Below are 24,490 nucleotides of genomic sequence, written 5' to 3'. Positions count from 1 at the left end.
GGTATAACATTCGGTCCATAAATCCCACTCACCACTGGAGGTCTAAGTCCTACGATTCTGCAAATGACCTCAGCAGATGAGGCAGGGATCTCATAAAGTCTCAGGTGTTTGGTGATCCTGCAGACAGCTTCATGGAGCTTGAAGCCCACAGCCAAGAGGATTCTCATGAGGTCTTCTCAATAATCTTACCACCATCAGGAGTCCAAAAAGATCATTGAAGTCATTGGGAAATGAGAAAACAATACCAATTACCAATTACCAGTCCCTTCTCCTTTGTAAGATGTACAAGTATACCTGCACTCACAGCTCCTCAGGAGGCTGAGGCAGGAGAATGGCCCAATTCAAGGTTAGCCTCAGCAAATTAGCAAGACCTTATCTCAAAATAAGAACCAAAAAGGGCTGGAGTGTGGCTCAGTGGTAGAGAGCCTCTGGGTTCAATCCCCAGTACTGCAAATAAATTAATTATTTAAAATAAAATAAATGAGCACAAGTAAGGCATTTACTTGATCTCCTCCAAGGTATCATTACAATAAGCCTTAAAGCTGTGACTGTGATAAGAAGGGAACACAGTCCTTTTGACTTAGCTCAGCAGTTGGAACTCTATAAAAACCAAGTTAAAATATTTTCAAATACATTCCCTTATTCAAAAAGATAGCAAAGAGTGACTCTTTCTAATAATTTAAACATAACTTAAGAAAAAAATAAGAGAGATACAGGAGGGAGGGAGGGAGGGTGCTAGAAGAAGAGTGTGCACTGTATATGGAAATCCTTCCACCTGGTGTGAACGGGTATTACATTTACTAACTGACAGCCTGGTGATACAAGAAAGAACCCTGCAAAGTCACAAAGACTTGTCATGCAGGGAGACCCTGTGCTGTGCCCCATGTCCAGACATCCCAGGGGCTCAGAGGAGGGAGACCAGCAGTGCTGAGAGGCTCCATGAACACCTGGGCCCCTAGTGCACATTTTTGTTCTGTGTTTCCTGTGCTGTTCCTCCAGGTGGCAAAGGTCATGCACAGGTGCAGGAGTAAATGATTCTGCAAGGCAACCTTTGATTTTTGTTTTAAACTCACACAACTTACAAAAACCATAGAAGCAAACATTTAAAAAAATGCAGGACACATACATTTTCACTCTGAAAATGATCATTTAAAAATAAACAAAAACACAAAGGCCAAAAGGTTGGATGGGAATTAAGCAAAATCTCAGCACCCAAGAACTATGACTGGCTTTTTTGTTTGTTTTTAGTCCTGGAGACTGCACCCAGGCCTTGCACATGCTAGGCAAGTTCTCAACCCCTGAGCTACATCCAAAGCCTGATTCATTTCCTTTAAGAAAAAGAAGAAATTAAAACCTGGATGGCTGGATTCACAACTGCAGAGTACACTGGGGCACTTGCTGGTGTGCCACCTTCCCCCTTTGACAAGAGGTGGCTCACACAACATAGGAGCCTTGTAGCAACTGGATGCTCTACTTACATGTCCTTATAGATGTTCACGAGGTAAATGAGTATTTTGAAAACCTTCCCAACATGCTAAGGCAAGGAAGAGAAAACAGGTGTTCATGCTGAGAAGAGAGAAGGGCACAGGGACTTGTCTTGTTCTACCTGCACATTAGACTTCAAGGGCTCAAGGGCCAATCTTCATTTTCCACTGGTAAAATGCAGGCTGTAAATTTGTACCAATTTTCATTTTTTTTTTTGTTGGCGTTCTTTTTATTGTCTTTTGTTTTTGGAGCTGGGGATCAATCCCAGGGCTTTGCCACTGAGCTGCATCCCAGCCCTTATACCATTTCCTTTACCCCAAAAAGCATAAAGGGAAAAACAGCAACTATGACACATGTGATGTTCACAGAGCCTTCTAAGAGTCATAATTAACAAGCGGCAATGTTCCTTTGTGCTCTGTATACTAAAAAAGAATCAACTCTGGGAAGTCAAACTTTAACCCTAAGAAATAATGACTTCTTATTTCAGCAATTCTTAGCACTTCCCCCAATCTGCCCTTCAGGACAGAAGACCCACAAGCATTCAATGTTCAGCATGTTACCTGCTTTTGCTAAGCAAGGACCTGACAATCTACTTCCAACCGCAAACCTCCAAGACATCTTCTGAATCTTAGAGATCTTCTGAAGCCGTTGCAGCCTGTTGTGAGCCCCTAGAAAACAGTCCAGGACCCAAGCAGTAATGAGACTCAAGTATTCTGTGGAGTTTTCCATATAGGGAACGAGGCTTCCCAGAGGCAGTAAACTTAACAAGGATCGAAAGACATACTCATCCACACACAGAAACTGCTTCCTGCTCTCCATGAAGTAAAGAAACTGGTTCCTGAAGGAAAAAAACTGGGACAGAGACCAGGGCAGCAGTGAGAGCATTGAACAGACTCAATACAAGGAAAAGCAAGGCTGGGAAGGTCCAGAATTCTAAGATTTTAAAGTAGATATCAATGCATCATGGAAACAGACATACCGAATGCATCAAATGAAAACTGAACAAAATAGCCACATGCATGTCACACCTGTGATCCCAGCAACTCAGAAGGCTGAGACAGGGAGGATCAAAAGTTCAAGGCCAGAGAGTTTAAAGATGGCGGCGAGGGGAGTGCATTGCCCCCGTGTGCTGCTTCACTGTGTGGGAGTATGACAAGTCAGGACGGCTAAAGGATATCTTGTTAGGAATTTCCAGCAATAGTGGGGTGCTCCGGAACCTGGAGGAAGGATTTCCATCGCACGAGGATCAGCTACGGGGACTCAAACGCGAGAGGTTTGTCGCACTGCTTATTCAGCAAATCGGCCCGAGGCTAGAATCTGCAGCGTGCGCTGGGATAGAGACGCAGGGTTACAGCGCTGCAGTTTCTGCCAGCCGCGCAAGCACCGTACTCAGGGCTGAATTCTGGGTTCGAGACGGGGGAAGGAAGCGGTCCATCTCGGTTCTCCACACCGGTCAGACCACAGAGGAGGCCAGCAGCCACCATGTTGGTAAACTGACGTCACCACCGCTGTTTTCGACTGACCGCAGCTCATTCAGCCATAGAACAGGTAATTTCAGGCTGCAATTCGCCTGCGGCTTGCAGACAGATTGCTAGGGCTCAGCGCCTGGGTGCTTCTTAGAACCTGATTTTATCGGAGTGAATACCCAGCGCGGAGCGGCTGCTGAGCCCGCGGAGGCTGCTTCTTGGACCCTGCGCCTACCAGAGCATACAACAAGCACTAAGCAGCCGAATTACGGCTCCCAGAACTGAGCCCGCGGGGACTGCTTCTTGGAGCTTACATTTATAGGAGCTTACACCGAGCACGGAGTGGCCGAGTTCCGGCTCCCGGAACTTCCCTGGCCCGGGGCTAGGAGCCCGCGGAAACTGCTTCTCGGTCCGGGTCCTGCTGAGGGCCGGTCAGGACTCACCCGGTGCTTTGGTTGCCCGGCAAGGGGAACGAAATGCTGCCATTCGCATAGGATACCAACATGGCAGAGATCTGATGTCTGCAGAAAGCGGCGGAGGAGGGAACTTCATCAATACCAGTGCTGACATAAGCAGTTGGTCTCCTGGTAGGGGGGGTGAGGCACAGTCACCCGAGTCTCCTCAATTTGTCGTCGAGCCAGAGGGAAGGAGCCGGGCCGCCGCCAGCGCCCGGAGCAGGCCCAGCGGCTTGCCAGCGTGGTGACCGCGTGACCCCAATTGGAGAGGGGGCGGAGCGGAGCCGCCACCCGCAACCGCAAGGTGGGCAGACCCGCGACCCGGTGGTACATGGGCGTGGTAGGAGGGGCAGGGCAGAGCCGCGGTTCGCGCTGTGACGAATGAGCGTGCAAGGTAAACAGACCTGTGACAGCCTGGCGGGTCAGGCCCAGTGGCCTGCCAGTGTGGTACACACGTCACCCCAACTGGAGTAGGGGCAGAGCAGATCCTTCTCCCACGCCCGGATCAGGCCCTGCCGGTGTGGTGGTCACGTGACCCCAATCGGGGGCGGAGCAGAACCGCCACCCGTGCCCGCAGGGTGAGCAGACCAGTGATCAACCTGTAGATCAGGCCCAGGGGTCCGCAGGCGTGGTAGGAGGGGCAGGGCAGATCCGCCGCCCGCGCCTCCAAGGTAGGCAGACCTACAACAGACCTGCGGATCAGGCCCAGGAGCCTGCCAGCGTGGTACAAACACCACCCTAATTGGAGTAGTGGCAGAGCAGAGTCGCCGCCCGTGCCAGGAACAGGCCCAGTGTCCTGCAGGCGGGGTAGTCACGACACCCCAATTGGAGTAGGGGCAGAGCAGAGCCTCCACCCGTGCCCGAAAGGTGGGCAGATCTGCGACCGACCAGCGGGACAGGCCCAGTGGCCTGCCGGTACGACAGACACATCACCCCATTTGCAGTAGGGGCAGAGTAGAGCCGCCGCCCGCGCCTGCAGGGTAGGCAAACCTGCAACCGACCGGCGGATCAGGCCCAGTGGCCTGCCGGCGTGGTACACTCGTCACCCCAATTGGAGTAGGGGCAGAACAGAGCCGCCGCCAGCTCCCAGAACAGGCCCAGTGACCTGCCGGCGTGGTAGCCACGACACCCCAATTGGAATAAGAAGAGAGCAGAGCCGCCGCCCGCACCTGCAGGAAAGATACGCAAGCAGTATGAAAAGACAAGGAAAGAAAGGACCACAAGCAATGCAGGTCAACGCAACTTTAGAAGAGGTAACAGCTGCAGCAGATGGAATGTCAGATAAAGAATTCAGGATATACATGCTACAGATGATCTGGAGTATCAAGGAAGACATTAAACAGCAAAATCAGACAATGAAAGATCACTTCGACAACGAATTACGCAAACAAATCCAGGAAGCAAAGGATCAACTATACAGGGAGATAGAGGTTATAAAAAACAAACAAACAGAAATCCTAGAAATGCAGGAAGCAATAAACCAACTTAAAAACTCAATGGAGAATACTACCAGCAGAGTAGAACACTTAGAAGATAGAACATCAGACAATGAAGACAAAGTATTTCAACTGGAAAAGAACATAGACAGCTCAGCAAGACTGTTAAGAAACCATGAGCAGAACATCCAAGAAATATGGGATAACATTAAGAGACCAAATTTAAGAGTCATTGGGATACAGGAAGGTACAGAGCTCCAAACCAAAGGAATGAGAAGTCTATTCAATGAAATAATACAAGAAAACTTCCCAGACTTGAAGAATGAGACAGAATCCCAAATCCTAGAAGCCTACAGGACGCCGAATGTGCAAAATCATAAGAGATCCACACCTAGACACATTATAATGAAGATGCCCAACATACAGAATAAGGAGAGAATTTTAAAAGCTACAAGAGAAAGGAAGCAAATTACATTTAGGGGTAAGCCAATCAGGATAACAGCTGATCTGTCAACACAGACTCTGAAAGCTAGAAGATCCTGGAATAACATATTTCAAACACTGAAAGAAAATGGGTTCCAACCAAGAATTGTGTATCCAGCGAAATTAAGCTTCAGGATGGAGGATGAAATTAAAACCTTCCACGATAAACAAAAGTTTAAAGAATTCGCAGCTAGAAAACCATCTCTTCAAAACATCCTCGCCAAAGCATTACAGGAAGAGGAAATGGAAAATAACAATGAAAACCAACAGTGGGAGGTAGGACAGTAAAGGGGGGGGGATAATCAAAGAGGAAAACAAACCATGTTTAGTAACAGAAATAAACAAATATGGCTGGAAGAACAACCCATATCTCAATAATAACCCTAAATGTTAATGGCTTAAACTCACCAATTAAGAGACACAGGCTAGTAGAATGGATCACAAAACAAGACCCAACAATATGCTGCCTACAGGAGACGCATTTGATAGGAAAGGACATACATAGGCTGAAGGTGAAAGGTTGGGAAAAATCATATCACTCATATGGACTTCGGAAACAAGCAGGAGTGTCCATACTCATATCAAATAAAATAGATTTCAAGCCAAAGTTAATCAAAAGAGATAAAGAGGGACACTACATACTGCTTAAGGGAACCATACACCAACAAGACATAACAATCATAAATATTTATGCCCCAAATAATGGTGCAGCTATATTCGTCAAACAAACTCTTCTCAAGTTCAAGAGTCTAATAGACCACCATACCATAATCATGGGAGACTTCAACACACCTCTCTCGCCACTGGACAGATCTTCCAAACAAAAGTTTAATAAGGAAACTATAGAACTCAATAACACTATTAATAACCTAGACCTAATTGACATATATAGAATATACCACCCAACATCAAGCAGTTACACTTTTTTCTCAGCAGCACATGGATCCTTCTCAAAAATAGATCATATATTATGTCACAGGGCAACTCTTAGACAATATAAAGGAGTAGAGATAATACCATGCATCTTATCTGATCATAATGGAATGAAACTGAAAATCAACGATAAAAGAAGGAAGGAAAAAGCATACATCACTTGGAGAATGAACAATAGGTTACTGAACGATCAATGGGTTATAGAAGACATCAAGAAGGAAATCAAAAAATTCTTAGAGATAAATGAAAACACAGACACAACATATCGGAATCTATGGGACACATTGAAAGCAGTTCTAAGAGGAAAATTCATTGCTTGGAGTTCATTCCTTAAAAAAAGAAAAAACCAACAAATAAACGATCTCATACTTCATCTCAAAATCCTGGAAAATGAAGAGCAAAACAACAGCAAAAGAAGTAGAAGGCAAGAAATAATTAAAATCAGAGCTGAAATTAATGAAATCGAAACAAAAGAAACAATTGAAAAAATTGACAAAACTAAAAGTTGGTTCTTTGAAAAAATAAACAAAATCGACAGACCCTTAGCGATGCTAGCGAAGAGAAGAAGAGAGAGAACTCAAATTACTAGCATACGGGATGAAAAAGGCAATATCACAACAGACACTTCAGAAATACAGAAGATAATCAAAAACTATTTTGAATCCTTATACTCCAATAAATTAGAAGATAGTGAAGGCATAGATAAATTTCTTAAGTCATATGATCTGCCCAGATTGAGTCAGGAGGATATAGACAACCTAAACAGACCAATATCAATTGAGGAAATAGAAGAAACCATAAAAAGACTACCAACTAAGAAAAGCCCAGGTCCAGATGGGTATACAGCAGAATTTTACAAAACCTTTAAAGAAGAACTAATACCAATACTTTTCAAGCTACTTCAGGAAATAGAAAAGGAGGGAGAACTTCCAAATTCATTCTATGAGGCCAACATCACCCTGATTCCTAAACCAGACAAAGACACTTCAAAGAAAGAAAACTACAGACCAATATCTCTAATGAACCTAGATGCAAAAATCCTCAATAAAATTCTGGCGAATCGGATACAAAAACATATCAAAAAAATTGTACACCATGATCAAGTAGGATTCATCCCTGGGATGCAAGGCTGGTTCAATATACGGAAATCAATAAATGTTATTCACCACATCAATAGACTTAAAAATAAGAACCATATGATCATCTCGATAGATGCGGAAAAAGCATTTGACAAAGTACAGCATCCCTTTATGTTCAAAACTCTAGAAAAACTAGGGATAACAGGAACATACCTCAATATTGTAAAAGCAATCTATGCTAAGCCTCAGGCTAGCATCATTCTGAATGGAGAAAAACTGAAGGCATTCCCTCTAAAATCTGGAACTAGACAGGGATGCCCTCTCTCTCCACTTCTGTTCAACATAGTTCTCGAAACACTGGCCAGAGCAATTAGACAGACGAAAGAAATTAAAGGCATAAAAATAGGAAAAGAAGAACTTAAATTATCACTATTTGCAGATGATATGATTCTATACCTAGCAGACCCAAAAGGCTCTACAAAGAAACTATTAGAGCTAATAAATGAATTCAGCAAAGTGGCAGGATATAAAATCAACACACATAAATCAAAGGCATTCCTGTATATCAACGACAAATCCTCTGAATTGGAAATGAGGACAACCACTCCATTCAAAATATCTTCAAAAAAAATAAAATACTTGGGAATCAACCTAACAAAAGAGGTGAAAGACTTATACAATGAAAACTACAGAACCCTAAAGAGAGAAATAGAAGAAGATCTTAGAAGATGGAAAAATATACCCTGTTCATGGATAGGCAGAACTAACATCATCAAAATGGCGATATTACCAAAAGTTCTCTATAGGTTTAATGCAATGCCAATCAAAATCCCATCGGCATTTCTTGTAGAAATAGAGAAAGCAATCATGAAATTCATATGGAAAAATAAAAGACCCAGAATAGCAAAAACAATGCTAAGCAGGAAGTGTGAATCAGGCGGTATAGCGATACCAGACTTCAAACTATACTACAGAGCAACAGTAACAAAAACAGCATGGTACTGGTACCAAAACAGGCGCGTGGACCAATGGTACAGAATAGAGGACACAGAAACCAATCCACAAAACTACAACTATCTTATATTTGATAAAGGGGCTAAAAGCATGCAATGGAGGAAGGATAGCATCTTCAACAAATGGTGCTGGGAAAACTGGAAATCCATATGCAACAAAATGAAACTGAATCCCTTTCTCTCGCCATGCACAAAAGTGAATTCAAAATGGATCAAGGAGCTTGATATCAAATCAGAGACGCGCCGTCTGATAGAAGAAAAAGTTGGCTACGATCTACAGTCGGTGGGGTCGGGCTCCAAATTCCTCAATAGGACACCCATAGCACAAAAGTTAATAACTAGAATCAACAAATGGGACTTACTCAAACTAAAAAGTTTTTTCTCAGCAAAAGAAACAATAAGAGAGGTAAATAGGGAGCCTACACCCTGGGAACAAATCTTTACTCCTCACACTTCAGATAGAGCCCTAATATCCAGAGTATACAAAGAACTCAAAAAATTAGACAATAAGAAAACAAACAACCCAATCAACAAATGGGCCAAGGACCTGAACAGACACTTCTCAGAGGAGGACATACAGTCAATCAACAAGTACATGAAAAAATGCTCAACATCTCTAGCTGTCAGAGAAATGCAAATCAAAACCACCCTAAGATACCATCTCACTCCAGTAAGATTGTCAGCCATTAGGAAGTCAAACAACAACAAGTGCTGGCGAGGATGTGGGGAAAAGGGTACACTTGTACATTGCTGGTGGGACTGCAGATTGGTGCAGCCAATTTGGAAAGCAGTATGGAGATTTCTTGGAAAGCTGGGAATGGAGCCACCATTTGACCCAGCTATTCCCCTTCTTGGTCTATTCCCTAAAGACCTAAAAAGAGCATGCTACAGGGACACTGCTACATCGATGTTCATAGCAGCACAGTTCACAATAGCAAGACTGTGGAACCAACCTAGATGCCCTTCAATAGACGAATGGATTAAAAAAATGTGGCATTTATACACAATGGAGTATTACTCTGCATTAAAAAATGACAAAATCATAGAATTTACAGGGAAATGGATGGCATTAGAGCAGATTATGCTAAGTGAAGCTAGCCAATCCCTAAAAAACAAATGCCAAATGTCTTCTTTGATATAAGGAGAGTAACTAAGAACAGTGTAGGGACGAAGAACAGGAGAAGAAGATTAACATTTAACAGGGATGAGAGGTGGGAGGGAAAGGGAGAGAGAAGGGAAATTGCATGGTAATGGAAGGAGACCCTCAGGGTTATACAGTGGAGGAGGTAGAGAGAGAGGAGGGGAGGGGAGGGGAGAGGTGGGGAGGGGGGAGGGTGGAGGATGGGAAAGGCAGTGGAGCACAACAGACACTAGTATGGCAATTTGTAAATCAATGGATGTGTAACTGATGTGATTCTGCAATCTGTGTATGGGGTGAAGGTGGGAGTTCATAACCCACTTGAAACAAAGTGTGGAATATGATATGTCAAGAAATTTGTAATGTTTTGAACAACCCACAATAAAAAATTAAAAAAAAAAAAAAAAAAAAAAAAAAAAAAAGTTCAAGGCCACCCTCAGCAATTTAGTGAGGCCCTGTCTCAAAAAAAAAAAAAAAAAAAACATTAAAAATTGACTAAGGATATGGCTCCATGTTTGAGCACCCCTGGTTTCAATCCCTGACACTAAAAAAAAAAAAAAAAAAAAAAAAAAAATTAATTAAAAAACAAAACAAAAAACCATTTCCATTTGGCTTTCATTTCAAAAGGTTCCAAAACTAGATGAGATATGGGAACAATTGAGCTCAATACCTTTATCCCTAATGATGGCACTGACTCCCAGTGGATGAGGTGGGCAAGGGGATAGGTTATTCCACACATGGAAGTTATCTGTGTGTGAATACAGTGATGTTTTCATGTTTAATTCAGGTTTATTTTAAGTTTTGTACTTAAATTGGATTTAAAAAACATTTTTATGGTGTTGGGGAGACAACCCAGGGCCTCACCCATGCCAGGCAGACCTCTGTCACTGAGCACAGCCCAGCTCCCTTCGATTTTTCTTATGTAGTTGTGCTTTCTAAGTCTTCACTGAAGAATCTTTCCTCACTCCAAGATGACCTTATTTAGAAGCATGCTGTTAACACATCCAGGCATGTAAGGATTTTTCAGAGAGCCTTCTTCTCAACTGTGGTTAGGAACCTGCACCCTTGGACAGCAGCACCTCCAGGGTACTGAGAGTGGTTCAGGTCAGAATGCAGCCTGTCTTGTTGCATGTGCTCACGGGCACACCTGAGAAGGGTATGTGTCCTGCCATGCAGGGTGCCAGAGCCCCTGGGTGCCATCTGGGCCTCCAGCTTTCTCCCTAACATCTGTACCATATTCATTCTCCTGCCAATTGTTTTACCAGTCACTGAAGAGGAGGCACACAGCTCCATAGAGCTATAGATATGGATCTGTTGGCTCCTCCTCTCAGGCTCTTGTGTGGGATTGGATTGGATTCTCCACCCTGGGGTTTAGTCCTACTTGGTCCCTTTGTTATCTAGTCCTCTGTGACTCTTGCTCTGACTTTTTTCTTTTGGGTGGTGCTGGGGATGGAACCCATTGCCTCAGCCAAGCTAGATAAGTGCTCTATCACTAAGCCCCAGCCCCAGCCCAGGCCTTATTCTGGCTTTTTAAATTGGTGGAATGCATATTGCTTAGTATTTAGTTTGGAGTTTTGCAACTGGGAGTCCCATTTCTCCTGCTGAAGCACAGTTCTCAGTGGGGACAGTGGGTTAAAACCCACCCCCATCCCACCCAGGGGGGCCTGGCAATACCTGGATACACTTGTGCCTTTAAGACTTGGGGTGGGGAAAGACATTGTCTCTGTACCCTTGCCCACCCAAGACATCCATTCCAGGAGGCCTGAGCTTCCCACCCATGGGACACTGATGCTTCTTCCTTCTCTCACACCCATACACAGCTGTTGGTAGATATCCTCACCACTGTCTCTCTTTCATACGGGGCACAGCAACTGCCTGGGTCTTTAAAACTTAGGAAACCCACAGGTGCTAAGAGTTCAGGAGAGGCCACCTGATGTTACCCAAGCTCAAATTTTATTTTGAGATAGGGCCTTCACAATCAGACAGCAGAGAATGTGGAAGTCCTCTGCTTTTCCTGGCCAGTTCTATGGCCTGAGCTTTATGGCTAGCAGTAGGATAAGCTTGCTCCAGCCCTACCAAATGCACTCATCACCCACCACTTCAGCTAAAAGGCAAGGTCAGAGATCAGAAACTGAGATTTGTGATACTCATGGCTGAGTCCTGGGATATACAGAGTTGCTAAGTGTCTGTCACAGAAATGAGTAAACACACATTAATATAGTCATAAGAGGAAGACTGCATAGCACATTGGCCATGCCAGTGATCCCAGTTGTTTCAGAGACTGGAAGATCATGAGTTCAGCCCAGGCCAGGCAACTTAGCAAGACCCATCTCAAAAATTAAATATTTTTTTCTTGGTGGGGAGTGGTTCTGGGGATTGAACTCAGGGGCACTCATCTACTGAGCCACATCCCCAGCCCTTTTTTATTATATTATAGACAAGGTCTCACTGAGATTCCTAGTGCCTTATTTTTGTGAGGCTGGCTTTGAACTCTGGCCTCAACTTCTGAGTACCTGGGATTACAGGCATGTGCAACCATGCCCAGCTTCAAAAATTAAAAATTTAAAGAACTGGGGATGTAGCTCCATGGCAAAGTGCTGACATATCATTCCAATATGCACTTACTTTAATGCAGCATAACAGCTTACTCATTTAGCAATTCTTCCTGAAACTGAGAGAAGGAGGTTCCCTTGAGGGCAGCTCAGATGTCCTCAGACTGGCTCACAGAATCCTTTCTTGGAGGGGCCAGCTGCATATAGTAGTTCAGGACAGGGAGGATGCCAAGCCAGTCGAAGACCCTTGCAGCAATGCATCTTTGGCACAGTTTGACAAGTACACTTGCTATCTGGAAGGGAATTACGACCTACTGTGAGCTGTGGATTGCTGTGTCCAAACTTCCCTTTGGTCTGATGTCCCAGGAGGGAAGGGACAGCCACTTGCACCCAGCAGAAGGAGCATAATACACACCTAGACTGAGTCCCAGACCAGGAGGCACAAGGTGGCAAGGGGGACAAGTTCCTGGCCCCCAACTCAGTGCACCAGGATACCACAAATGCCAACAGACACCCACTAGAGTCATTTCCACCCACACCATACAGCTGAGGTATTGAGGTGCTTGGTTTCTGGCCAAGGAATTCACATAGGGCCTAGGGTTTGAACCAGATAGTCTGGGGACAGTGTACCTAAACACAAAGCAAATGTTTTTGTTTTTATACTGGAATTAAACCCAGAAACATTCTACCACTAAGCTATATCTCCAACCATTTTTATTTTGAGATAGGGCCTCCCTAAGTTGCTGAAGCTCTAACTTATAATCCTCTTGACTCAGTCTCCTGAGTCGCTGGAATTATAGGCATGTGTCATCATGCCCAGCTACAAAGCCACTTTTTAAAAGGAATGGCACATGATGTGTGTTCCATGGGCACAGAAATTGATGCTTCTTCCTTCTCTCACACCCATACACAGCTGTTGGTAGATATCCTTACCACTGTCTCTCTTTCATATGAGGCACAGCAACTGCCTGGGTCTTTAAAACTTAGGAAACCCACAGGTGCTAAGAGTTCAGGAGAGGCCACCTGATGTTACCCAAGCTCAAACCAAATAGAAGCAGAAGAAACCATGATCCTCCAAGCACAGCAGCTCAGAAGAGGACTCCCCTACCACATAAAAGGCCACGGCTGACACAGCAGGGGCAGTGTGCTTCCACCAGCACAGGTGGGCCAGCAAGAACAGCATCCCTGTGGGTTCTGCAGCTGACCTAGGTGACACCTGCAGGCTGGCCTGGGCCCCAGTGCTAAGGCATGCTGAGTGTGAAGAGGAAGGTCCTCCCAGGAGCACTTCTATCATATACTTTATATTATTAATTTATTTTTCCAGATGGGGTTCCACTAAGTTGCCCAGGCTGGCCTTAAGCTCTTGGGTTCAGGCAACTCTCCTGCCTCAGCCTCTCAAGTAGCTGGGATGACAGTGCTGCCATAGTGCCTGGCCCTGTGAAGCTTTTTGAAGTCAGTGTATTCAGGAGAACACAGAATTTAACAACACTAGCAATGACATACATGCCAGCAAAGTGACAGGAGCAAGTGGTGACATGACTGTGGTTTTATTTTTCCCCAGTGTGCACTCAGCCTTTCTCTGACTAGCACTTATCTCTATAATCAGATAAAAATCATGATAAATGCCTACAAAATCTCTGACAAAACAAAACAAAACCAAAAAACATGAGATACCTCTCAGATGTGACCAGGATGTGGTGGAGGTCGCTGTGCAAGGCATCCGGTGAGCAGGGACTGGGGCAGAGAATGGAGCACCGTGAGGTCAGGTCACACTCCGATAAGCAGAGTTTGGTATCTTCCCCCAAGGAAGAGACTGATCAGACCCATTCTCAGTCTGCTCCACACAGGGCAGCCTTCAGACAGGATGTCCCCACTTTTTTCTTCTAGAAATGGTCTTATCTGCTTTTTAAAATACTCCTACAAGTGTTTCTTCACCTGAGGCAGGGGGAAAAGAAGAGGCATGACCATGGAGTGCATGCCCTGGAGGCTGGAAGGCCCCTTGGGCAGGGGATCAAGGTCCTGAGGACAGAGAGCTCTGGGGAGGGCCCCATCTGCCCTACCTCCCCACCTTCCCAGCACATGGGCTTTTGGAGCAGCAGGAGCACATCCATACTCAGTCCCAAACCGTGTAGTGAGGGGGTCTGGGAGGCCCCAGGATGCTCATGATAGCTCAATGTCTAACTGAAAGAGGGTGCCAGCTCTGTCTCCAAGTCACAGTGTGGCTAAAGGGGAAAGGATGGGCTCCACCTTTTCTTTCAACTCTGCTTAAGCCCAGAAAGAATGCAAGATTTGTGCTGGGAATGAGGCTCATGGGTGCAATCAGGAGGAGAGATAAGGAGAGAATTTCCAAGAGGTGGTGCAGAAACAAAGGGATGGGAAGGCCCTCCTGACACCTCTACACCTGCCCTACCTTAGTCACAGGGTCTCTATATGCCTCTAATAGGTCAGAGGACCCTGACCACCCACATCAGAGCTACTGGTGATTGGAGGAAAACTGATACCTCTTCCTCTCTGAGGCCCAGGCTATGCCAGGGCTGTGCTTTCCCTTCAAAAATCATAGGCACTTGGACAACAGAGTAAAACTGCTGGAACTGGGTAAAGAAGTTCCTCAGGTTGATGGGGTTCCAGGTCTGGGGATGTTGCAGATGTGGCTCAGCATGATGTTGGCTGCCATCTTCTTCAACTTCACCACCTCCTTCTTTACCTTATTAGTGAAGAGGTTCTGGAATTTTTCCAGTGTTCCAGGAGGCCTAATTCAAATTATGTCATCATATTGATGCCAGTCTATGGGTGATAGCAAGAAAAATGTCACACTTAAGATTTCAAAACCCACCAGCCCAAGGCACCACTCCAGAAGACAGAAATACAGCAGAGCAGCAGCCAGGCACAGTGGCACATGTCTATAATGCCAGTGATGATGAAGCAGGAGAGTCACAGGATGGAGGTCAGCCTTAGCAACTTTGAGACCCCTTCTAAAAAATAAACAGAAACAGGGGAGTACAATAAGGATGAAAGGAAGTAAGGAAAACAAGAGGACTCTGGTAAATTGAGGTGACCAGAACTCACTGCATCAGCTGCCACAGGCAGGTCATGCCTCTACTGAGATAAAACCTAGACAATACACAGTGATGAGCTTCAAACCAAGTATCTACTAAGCCATGCAGTTCAGCAAGCCTGGTAAAAGCTTTCAACATTACCACATGTAGATTAAACATTTTATACCAAAACTCCATCCCTCACTATCAACTGAGTCCTGTTCTGATAAATGAGCAGGGTGCATAGTGGAGCACCCACCTCAAAGAAAATGGTGAAGACTACCCAGCAGACACAGAGCCACTATCAGGTGCCCAGTGTAGGGCAAGGGCTGAATTTATGGCTACTCTGAGGGCCAACTGCAAGAGACACAATTATAGACCAAGAAAACCCAGCAACATTAACTGTAAAATAATTAGAAAAAAAAAGTGGTTAGCCAAGCACCATGGTTGAATGCCTGTACTCCAGGCAATTTAGGAGGCTGAACAAGGGGGATCCAAAATTTGCAGGCAGACTGGGTAACTTAAGAAAACATGACTCAAAATTTAAAAAATGAATAAAAGAGCTAGGGATCTAGCTCAGAGGTAGATCAGAGGTAGAGCACTTGTCTAGCATGAACAAGGCCCTAGGTTCCATCTCCAGCACTGTCAAAAAAAAAAAAAAAGAAACAAAATTTAAAAAGAGAGAAAACCTATACAAGGGCTGAGAGCTGGGCATGATGGTACATGCCTGTAATCCTAGAACTCCAGAGGTTGAAGCAGGAAAACTACAAGTTGGAGATTAGACTCAGCAACTTAGGAGGCCCTAAGCTACTGCACACTACTGCCATATTGGTAGGCCTTGCCATCCCAGCTCTACCCTGTCCTTGCCTACCCTGTCCCTGCCAGGTGACAGTTGGCCAGGGTTCATGTGCTATTTGGAGCCTGGCCTCCTCAGAGCTTCTCCCTCACCCCACTGTAGCCCCTCCCTTTGTGGGAATTTTCAGAAGAGAAGTTTCATCTCTCCTTGTGGAATCATCTAATTAAGTCCAGTTTCACCTCAAAGCTGAAGTCCTCGAAGTACACTATTGTTATTAAAAATTACGTGTACAGGGGCTGGGGTTGTGGCTCAGCAGTAGAGTGCTCACCTAGCATGTGTAAGGCCATGGATTCAATCCTCAGTACCACATAAAAATAAATAAATAAAATAAAGATGATATTGTGTCCAACCAAAAAAACAATATATATATTTTTAATTACATGTACAGCCATGTATCATGGTGTACATACAGCCACTCCAGAGGATGAGGCAGGAGGGCTTCTTTTCTAGTTGGAGCCCAGATACTTGAGGTCAGCCGAGAAAACATATTTTTAAAATCCTAGGTCCTGGAGGTTGCTTAGGACAGGGCTGGGTGCTCAGGCAGGCCAGTACTGCCAATATCTTCAGAGAGGGTCACCGAGGAAGAGCTGCTTGGGGACTGAAGATGTGCAGAGGGTTCTTTTCAAAGATTCAACAAGTTGAATGTGGGAGCCACCCAAGTGCCACCAGCAAAATGTGATGAGGACAAATAACAGAGACCCATAGAGAGTCAGGCTGTCCACACATTATCCTGCTTCCGGTCACCACCTGGCCACCTTCAGGAAGGGCCAGCCAGCAGCTCCCTGTTCCCTGCTTTGTCCCAGAGTCTGCCTGGTACTCGGGCCCACCCTGCCCACATCCCCAGCCCTTTCTGTGGCTCCCTCACTCCTTCCCATTTCCTCTCACATGAGTTAAACAACAGCAGGGGCAGTGCACAGGAGAGAACCCATGCAGACCAGGCAGTCTGCTCCGCACAGCAGCACCCAGGCCAGGACACAGGCACCACGGGAGAGGCCCTTTACCTCTGGAGCACAGGAGTGAGGATTTGACACACAGGCAGTGGTTCACGTGCCCCCCTGCCTTCTGTGGCTGCTTGTAGATGTACTCAAACTCCACAGTGCAGTTGGAGCCTCGGCTGCAGGGAAGGACAGACTTGTAAGGAATGGCTCTATCCAGGCTCTGCCTGGGAATGACAATGCTGTCCTCAGTGAGAGACCCATACTCATATAAGTCCCTGCAAACCAACAGACACTGGCCAGTGATCTAGAAGTCTTATTTCAGAAGATTTTGTTCTCAAACACACCAGGAACACAGACCCAAATAATGGACACTGACCAAAATGGCATGTCTAGAACAGGACAGGGCTTCCTTTCTAGTTAGAACAAAAAAAGAGCCATGGTGAAGGGAGACAGAGAATGCATGCTGGGAGTGTCAAACACACTCACCCAGGGAAAAAAGTCACCCCAAGGACTCACTGATCACCTCTAACAAACACCAGAGGGACTGGGGGCCCCAGGACTCACTCAGTGTAGTACATCTCACAAGCGTCACTCCACTTTGGCTGTCCAAGCTCTTCTCCTCCCCTGATGAACACAGTGTGGAGCTTGGGGTACAAGGTGACATGCGTGGGGATGATGGTGTGGAAGTACACAGTTATCCTCTCCTAGGGGTTCAGCCAGCTGGAAGAGGGAAGGAAGCACTTTGGTCACTAACTGCTCCTGGCCCAGCCCCCCTCCTCTTTTTCCACTGGTCATTTTCACCCCTAGCCACTGCCCACCGTAAGTGGCCAAGAAGAGGAAAAGAGAGTGTGAAGCCCCAGCCTGGCCAGCCCACCTCCCCTGCTGACCCCACAGCTGGACTGTCCCAAGGGCCCTCAATAGGTGTGGATGGCATCCCTGGGCCCTGGGCCTGGGCGGGGCAGCCTGGTACCTTGAGGGGAAGGCCTGACTGCTGGCCTTCTGGTTCTTCTGCTCCTTCTCCTTTGTCACAGCAGCTGTGTCAATTTTGTCACTCCCTTCTGGATTTCTCAGGTCTTTGGGCTCTGAGCTGTTTTCACCTGGTTTTTCTCCAGGAGCAGCCAACCTGTCCTTGGTCTCACCCTCCTTAAACAAGCAACCAAGCCCCAGCCTAAAAGGCTGCCCCTCAGCTATGCATCTCACAACAGCCCAGGTGGACTGTCCAGTCCTTCCAGTTCACTCCCATGGCCTCTGAGGACCCTCCCCAACCTCGCCTGTGCCCTCTTCCCTCTCTCATTCCTGGGCACACTAGTTTCTTCCACTGAGAACAGGCTGCCACAAGATACCCCCAGGTCTTAGCATGCCAATCTTTTCATCTGAATGTGTCCCCAGAGACCCCAATGCTCAACCCTCACTCCATCTAGCCTCTGCACCCCCAGAACCTCCCTGGAAGCCTCACCCAGCCTCCTTGGCTGAGGGACCATCTTCCCTCATGGCACCAACAATTTCATTCCTGGGGACCCTCCTGGTACCAACCATGCTCTTTTTCCCAGCTCACTTCCTGTTGCCTGGCTTCGTCTTAGTCTTCCCCCATCAAGAATGAGAGCTCCTTAAAGGAACGCTTTGTCTCCTGTGCACTGTCCCTAGCTCTCCACAAACATTCCACACAATCAGACTGAAGATGGGCTAGTGACTGGCTGCAGGAGAAGGGGGATGGGAAGGCCAAGCAGTGTCCCCCAGCCCAGCCTGGAGACAAACTTGTACCTGGCACTGTTCCTTGGAAGCAGGGAGACTTGCTGGCAGCCTATTTGCTGACTGAACCTTATGTTTCATTTTTCCCAGCCCTGTTAACTGGAATATCTGGCTGAGCTGTAGCATAAACGCCCTAGACTCATGGGGTCTGAGCCACAGAGACAAATGGAAGTGCTGCCCTGCCCCAATGGCTTAAGAGCAGCATTGGCCTTAATGCTGAGTGTGGGGTTAACTGTCCATCCCCACCTCCCCAGCTGCACTCCCAGAAAGGGAAGCAACCTCTCACACACATGGCACACCAAAGGTGCTAGAGCCAGTCCTATGCCCCTGACCACCACTCACTACACTCACCCAAGAGGCTGGGACCTCCAGGTGCTGCCTGGCCCTCTGTGCTTCTTTCTGAGGCTCAGAATCCCCTTTGGACCCAGGCAGTGGGAGCCCCTGGGCAGCATCTTTGCAGGTAGATGTTGGTGGCCCAGACACCTCCTGAGAGAGGCCCCTGTCCCCAGAGGGTGTGGAGGTGTGAAGATCCTTTTCTCCCATGTGTTCCTGTGGTGCTGGCCTGCTCTGAGCCATATCTCCTGTGGCTGCACCCCTGCACTGGCCAGCTGGACCAGCCTGCTGGGCTTGGCTTTTGGCCAGGGCTGTATCCTGGGACCAGGGCTGTGAAGGTGAATTTGTACTCTGGGGAATGGAAGGCAATGGGGCCAATATACCCGGCTCTGAGGAAGCAGTAGTGTCCTGATTCTTCCTCCTTTTCTTCCTTTTGTTCTAAACAGGAGAGACATACCAATTTTACTTCTTAGGTTTACTAAAACTTGCTCCACATTTCCCTCCCATTTTTTTGTCCCAATTTCTCTGGTACAGCAGGCTTAGCTCTGGTGAACCACTTACATTGGTCACTGTGCCACTTCTTTATCATGGGTGGAACTGAATTAAGCAACCAAGGTTGGGGTTGGGGGAACCAAGGAGCAAGAGGCCAGTCAGAGCATTGCAAAAAGGGGCTCGGGGTGTCACTGCAAGATTGGTCTTGGACACTACAACACTCATGGACTGTCCATGTGAAACTCTTTGTTGTATGCATCACAAGCAGGAAAACCAGAATAAAGAAGAGGAGGAGACTGCAGAGTGTGGAGGAGCAGTGAGGCTGCTCCTGGGCTCTGGAAGTCTTGGGCAGCTCCCAGGCAAAGCTCCCACCTTGGAAACCAGGAATACAGCTTGTGAGGAGCAGGCTTCTGGGATCCTGGCCCCAATGGCTATGATGCTCTAGAGGAGGTGTCCGTGGGCCACTGAAAGCAAGTGGTTTGTATATCCTGAGTCCTGGCTGTATGTGGGGAGACCCTGCCATGCCAGAGAGCTGGGGGTGAACCTGCACCTGCCCTAGACCCCCACTCCTTGAGTTAAGCCATCAAGAAAAGGGAAGAACTTGGGTACATCTGTGCCTAGAGGGTGCAGCCTTCTTGTGAGTCAGTATGCAGCTTCCCCAACAATCTTAGCTGACCTTCTGGCAGAACTTCCAAGATGCCCACAAAATCAATCCCTTCAGGCACCCTGAGCTCTCCTAGCCTGAGTCATGCTCATGAGAGTCAGCGCCCAGTGTGTGCAGTAGAAAGACAGGGTTTAAGAGATTTTTTTTTCTTCTTATGGTGCTGAGGATGGGACCCAGGACTTTTCACAAGAAAAAAGATTTAAGACAGAAACTTCTCCGTCTTCCAAGGGCAACCAAATCACCCAAGACACTGTTAACATGTGCAGTGACTCAAAAGTCTGGGTGGGTCCCAGGGTACTCATTTCCACAGGCTCCCTGGAGGCCCGTGCTGCCCAGTCAGGCCAAGTCATGAGCATGAGATAGTGCAGCAACTGGTGGTCCTCTCCATGACACCCCAGGGTCACCAGGAAACCTCTGAGACTGCTGGATAGGTCTGGGATCTCCTGACCTTAATGGTGTCCATAAGCATTCTGATTGTTCCAAGAAATTGCTGAAAACTACCACGTCAAAGCAGTGTAGGCTCAGGGAGGGACACACTCCCTAAACCCTTCCACGAGACCCTGAAATGTCAGTGCTTAATCCAAGTGGTGCTGCCTCCACACTGAGCCACTGAGTGATGTGAGCCTCTGTGAGGCACAAGGACCATGAGGGCATGAGGGCAAAACAGGGTCCTGTCCCACAATGCTGGACACATTATGAGGCATGCCAAGGACAAATCCAGCCAGGAGGGCATGGTGGGAGTTCAGAGGCCACCCTGACTCATAGGCTTTCTAGAGAAGGTGACAAGTGGCTGAGTCTGAAAGATTCAGAAGCTCTAACCAAGACTGCTCTCCTTGGCAAGTACTCACAGGTCTTTGGGGACAAAGATGAGCCCTGCCTCCCAAGGCCTCCTGCTCACCCACAATGAAAGCCAAAATTTAGCACACACAGACCCCATGAGGCTCAGGCTGCACTCTGCCCTCACCCAGTGTGAGCAGCAGCTCTGGAGTGAGTGAGGCCTGGACACAGGCAGTGACTCCAGCAGCACCTGGGGGCAGCACTGAGTGCAGAAAAACTGATATGTGTGTGTGTGTGTGTGTGTGTGTGTGAGTGTGTGTGTGTGCATATATATAATGTAAAAAGGGCTGGATATGTGATTTAGAAGTAAAAACACCTCTGGGTTCAATTCCTGGTACCAAAAATTAAAAACAAAAAAATAAAATAAAAATCAAATTTTTAAAAAGCAATGAGAGGAGCTAGCCCCTAAGTATAGATGGGCCAACTGCCAAAGGAGTTGGTCAGGGAGCCAAGGGATGGGATGCTGCACCGACTTTTTGCAGGTATTGTGGCTGCTGTGCTGCACTGAGCCCTGGAGAGCATCCTACTGCCCTGGATATTCAGCTGCCTCCACCCACAGACTGTAGCACAGTCACACCCAGCCTCACCACATGCCACACTAGCCAGGTGACCCTGGGGACTTACTAAGCCACCATGTGCCCTAGTTTCCTCATCTGTTAAATGGAGCAGATGTCCCTAAATCACAGGGTCACCATAAGGATGACCTGCAGTGAAAAAGCATGTCTAAAGTCATGGAAATCTCTCTAGCTCAGCAGGGGACTGAGTCTATGTCATCATGCACAAAGGGTCTTCAGGGTCACCTGCTGACAATGCAGGGTGGCACAGGGTGGGTGTGGGACTCATGTGGTCAGCGCCTCACCTCTCCATTGTACTGGGAAAGGTCCCTGCAGCTCGATGTTCTCATCATGCACCCTGTAAGGCTAGTGGCATCAGCTCTGCTTCAGCCTCAGGGTCAGGTCTTGTGGGCTCCTTCAACCACTGATTTCCACCTCACGGCCACAGCAGGTGGAGGACCAGGCTGGAGAGTCTGTTAGAACCAATGGGGCTTTGGGGGAAAGCTTTCCCTCTATTCTTCTTCCTCTTCTTTTTGTTCTGATTAGTTATACATGATAGCAGAATGCATTTCAATTCATTATACACAAAAGGAGCACAACTTTTCCTTTCTCCAGTTGTAGATGATGCAGTGTCACACCACATGCACAGTCATACATGTACCTAGGGTAATGATGTTCTTCTCATTCCAGCATCATTCCTTCCCCTATTGCCCTCTTCTCCCCTCCCTCCTCTTTGCGCAAACAAAGTTCCTCCATTCTCCCCCTGCACCCCCACTCTCATTATAGATCAGCATCCACTTATCAGAGAGAAAATTTAGCCTTTGTTTTTGGGGGATTGTCTGACTTAGCTTACATGATATTCTACAACTCCATCCATTTTCCTGCAAATACCATAATTTTATTCTCTTTTAATGCTGAGTAATATTCCAGTGTGTATATGTACCACCATTTCTTTTTCCATTTATATGTTGAAGGGCATCAAATTTGCTTCCACAGTTTAGCTATTGTGAATTGAGCTGCTATGAACATTGATGTAGCTGTGTCACTATAGTATGCTGATTTTAAGCCTTTGGATATAGACCAAAGAGTGGGATAACTGGGTCATTTTCCTCTGTTCTGAAAGAGCATCCTTTGTTCCCTGGATGAAGCAATGAGGCAGGGAGCTGGGGATGCCATGTGACCAAGGGGTGGGATGGTCTGTAGCACAAGAGACAGTGGCCAGGAGGGAAAGGAGGCAGTGCAGACTGGCAGAGCCACACCTGCCCTTCAGTGCTACCAGCCAGGTGCCTAGAATGATCTCACCTACAGCCTTAGAATTGATCAGTGATATGATCATTAAATTCCTCTTAACCAATTTAAGAGGTAATTTTTGGTAATTTGCATTTTTGGTAATTTGCCAACAAAAGTTTTCTGATGGTTCGAAAAATCAAACCTCAGATTCAGTTATTTTCTCCTTACAGAAGTGAAAACTAAGTACAGGTAACCAATGTACCAACTGCCAGGATGAAATTGATGCCAGGGTCTTGTAGATACCTGCAGGTCCCCACACGGCACAGAGGATCCTCCAGGCCCATCAAAGCACACACCTTGCTTCAACCTTAGAACAGCTGCTAGCTGCCCTCTAGGAGCGGTGTGGTCAGCAGGCAGGCACTCAGAATCAGGATTTTAAGAGGGCAGGCACCCTGGGGTGGGGCTTGCAGGTGCTCTGATGAGGGCCTGGCTATACCCTCCATGACACAGTTGTGTGGAGACTGCAGGAAATGCAGGAGTGGCCTAGGGAAGACCCTTAGAAGGACCCCAGTCAGTTCCTTGAGGACAACTGCCAGGGAAGGGTTAGTGACAGGTCAGTGACAGCCCCCTGTTGACTCATACCCTTTTGGTTCTACCTGGGCAGCAGCAGGCCACTCATTTTCAATATAAACACAGCCCAAATCCCTGATGGACAGAACTGCAGTAGCTCAGGTGGATCACAAAAGTTACCCTTGGAGGAAAGTCCATACTGGGCTTCCAAACTCACCAGGGCACAGCCCAACTCATATGGGAAACAGTGTGTGACCATGGTACTCAGGATGAGCCACAACCCTCTGTGAGTGACAGCTCCCCCTGCAGGGGTGAAGCAGCTCTGCTTTCCTCCTGTGCATAGCACCTTCATTACACAAGCGAGCTTCTCTTCTTGTGTTATAGTGAACCTGGAACACACCCAACCAATGCTCTGGAAAATTACAGGGCAGGATCTGAAACCCAAGGAGCAGATATCAAGCTCTGTAGGGCACCCACCATACCACTGGTGTCTCAAGCACAGCTTGCTGATGGGCACAGCCCTAAATTGGATACCACCTGGTTGGTAAGTAGAACTCTGGGTGGCCTATGGATGTCAACAGAGAGACTTTCACAAGAAATAGAAGCTAGAAGTTGTGGTGGGCAGGTAGGATATGCAGCACAGAACAGAAAGATGGCACCCATCAAATGACCTGCCACAAGTGCCAAAACCTGAGTGGGTGCTGCTGCCTCAGAAACAGCTCAGTTCCCAGCTCAGTCTTCTCAGTGGAGGTGTGAGGGTGACCAGCTATTCCAGGGCTGGCGGGAGGCTCTGCAGGCAGAAACACTAACTACCTGCTCATCATCCACAGTGAGGGTGTCCAAGACCTCACACAGAGCAGCCTCATCCATTCTCCTCTGGCTGGGAAGGTGCTGGGCAGCTGTCTGCTTACCAGGTATGTCCTCTATGGCATCTACAGAAGGTCCAGAGGCCACTCCCTGTTGAGACATGACCCCTTCAGACAGCGCAGGGTCACCCACATACCCTGGAGCCCTGCATCAGCCAGGCCCAATCAGGGAAACCTCATGGAGCAGGGAAAACACAACACAGAGCCCAAGGCAGCTGAGGACAACAGGAAGAAGGATGCAGGTGGGCAGGCTAGAAGTGTCCACCAGGTGGGCAAATCAGTTCATGGTTCCCTGGGGCCTCCACATGAACACCTGGGCCTCTGCT

The 24,490-nt window shown here is 47.1% G+C and overlaps 1 pseudogene; it reads right to left on the bottom strand.

Annotated features, from left to right (window-relative positions):
* LOC139706374 (E3 ubiquitin-protein ligase RNF213-like) overlaps positions 1-24,267 on the bottom strand; it is a 57,877-nt pseudogene extending 33,610 nt beyond the window's left edge.
* Between the last annotated feature and the right edge of the window lie 223 nt (positions 24,268-24,490).

This window comes from Marmota flaviventris, chromosome 7 (assembly GCF_047511675.1).
Source record: "Marmota flaviventris isolate mMarFla1 chromosome 7, mMarFla1.hap1, whole genome shotgun sequence".
Classification (NCBI taxonomy): Eukaryota; Metazoa; Chordata; class Mammalia; order Rodentia; family Sciuridae; genus Marmota; species Marmota flaviventris.
The sequence above is the reverse complement of the archived record's forward strand: the minus strand, read 5'-3'. Positions and strand labels throughout refer to the sequence as shown.